Here is a 2,475-nt window from a genome sequence, read left to right on the forward strand (position 1 = left end):
TCAACTGAAAGAGCAGCCGCCGCCGCCCCCAGCCGGAGACCTTTGGTTTGAGTCATGCTGTTGGTGTCGGAGGATGGAGGGGAGGCACAGTGCGGAGAGCGTCGCGTATGCGCGGGAAATCAAGAACTATGATATTTTTCTGTTTAAACAGCTTTTTTTAATTTGCTATGGTGTTTATAACAAAAAAGAAAATTTGAAAAAAAAAGAATCCCAGGGGAGTAGCAGGAGCCCTTTGCTGTGTGCTCTGTCCACTGTCATGAGACAGGAGCCCTTTGCTGTGTGCTCTGTTCAGTGTCATGAGGCAGGTGTTTGCAAAGCCAGCTCTCGGTTCCGATGGGGTATTGCTGACCTACTTTTCTAGGGGAAATGCTCTCAAACACTGTAATTATGCATTTCTAATTAAATAAAATGTATTTATGACCACAACAGCCTTACGCTCTTCCTCCTGCGAGACGGTTCGCCAGAGTGCCTGTTCCTGGGGGGCTGGGCTTGCTGGGCTTCAGGCCACGCTGCTACCCTGTCCACTGTGCAGACAGTAGGTGTGAGCGCCCCGGGACAGTCTGAGTTCTGTTTCCGTGTCGTGGCTGTCGAGGGGAAACGTGGTTTAGGACACAGCTACGGAACGTCTTGTTCTCGTAAACCACAGAGCGCTGCCAGCTCCAGAAGGCACAGTCCTGGGGTCCTTAGAGAAAGTTGCAGCCACAGGGGCAGACCCTACTACTTACAAATTTTTTTAAGGCAGAGAAAATACCTGCAGATAGAAGTGCCAGAGGCAGTTTGAATCTCTGGTGACCAGCCAGGCCTGGCCTGCTTCACCCACACCGTTGCAGCAGTTGCGTTGGGGGCTTGGGAAGGGCCTACGTGGAGCCAGGTTCGCCGACTTAGAGCAGGGCTTCTCTGTGCGTTCTCTGGGAGGAGTTCCGCGTTGCCATCCAGACGGTGGTGGCTCCAGCCTGCCCCACCCCGTCGGGAGCCTGGACTGGGTCCCCTTGGGGGTGAGGGTCTAGGATGAGCTGCCCTCGAAAGGGGGGCTGCACTCTGGGGTTCTGTGTCTCCATCGCTGGGGGGCCGCTTCCGAAGATGGCCGCCACAAGGAGCCGGCCGAGGCCTCCCGGGAGGTCACCGGAGCGCGGCCGCTCTCCAGGAGGCAGAAGGGACCAGCTGGGAGGCGGGGTGTAGAATGTCAAATCCACACGCATCTGACTGGAATCCCAGAAGGAGAGAATGGAGAAAACAGAAAGAAGACGCATTTTAAGGATTCAGGAAGTAGAACAGAACCCCAAGTAGGAAAGACGAACATCAGTCTCTGCTTCGACACGCGCAAGTATCACAGGCAAAGATCATTTTGACAGCAGCCAGAGAGAAAGGACAGATGCCTGTGATGGGATGAAAGCAAGGCAGCAGGCGTGGGCACCCACTGGGTGCTGAGTGGAGGGGGAGCCACTGGCGCAGAGGAGAGAGCTCTCGGTCTGGGGCTGGGTCTTCAGTGAACCTGTTGTTCAAGATGCTGGTGACACGCTACCAGCTGACTCAGCAGTTCCACTCATAGGATCCACCCCGGAGCCCTCAAGACAGCTGCTCACACGTGCGCCTATGCTTAGATGTGCCTAGCAGCACGGCTCATACCAGCCACAGGGTGGACGCAATCTGGGTTTCCATCAGCAGATGAAGGGAGAAACAAAGCCGACTGTCCGAAGAATGGGACGTCATCCAGCCACGTGAACAGAACACAGAGGTGTGCTGAGCAGAGTCTCCAAAGAAGGGGACGTCAATCCAGCCACGTGAAGGAATGGAGCACGGATGCGCGCTGCAGCCCGGCCAGCACTCGGAGGAGCTGTGCTGAATGAAGCCATGTGCAGAGGACCACTTACTGTTTGATTCCATTGATATGAAATGTCCAAAAAAGACAATTGCAGAGAGACCGATTTGTGGTTGCCGGGGACTGGGGTGAGGCAGGATTGGAAGTGACTGTGAATGGGCAGGGGGTTTCTTTTTGGGTGATTAGAATGTTGTGGAATTAGCGGTGACATGTGCACAGCTCTACACTGAAAGTCACTGAATCCTTCACTTAAAAGGGTGGATTTGTTGGCATATAAATTTTCTCAAAATTACAAAAATTAAGAATTAGGTGGTATGTAAACAAAAATTTATAAACAAAAATTGAGGCCGGGTGTGGTGGCTCATGCCTATAAGCCCAGCGCTTTGGGAGGCTGAGGTGGGAGAATTGCTTGAGCCCAGGAGTTAGAGACCAGACTGGGCAATATGGTGAGACCCCATCTCTACAAAAAAAATACAAAAACAATGAGCTGGGTGTGGTGGCACGCACCTGTGGTCCCAGCTACTTGAGTTCCTGAAGCGAGAGTATTGCTTGAGCCCAAGAGGTTGAGCTGAAGTGAGCTATGATTATGCCACTGTACTCCAGCCTGGGTGATAGGACAAGACCCTGTCAAAAAAAAAAAAAAAAAATCATTTCTG

Source organism: Mandrillus leucophaeus, unplaced genomic scaffold (genome assembly GCF_000951045.1).
Source record: "Mandrillus leucophaeus isolate KB7577 unplaced genomic scaffold, Mleu.le_1.0 Scaffold10, whole genome shotgun sequence".
In the NCBI taxonomy this organism is placed as follows: Eukaryota; Metazoa; Chordata; class Mammalia; order Primates; family Cercopithecidae; genus Mandrillus; species Mandrillus leucophaeus.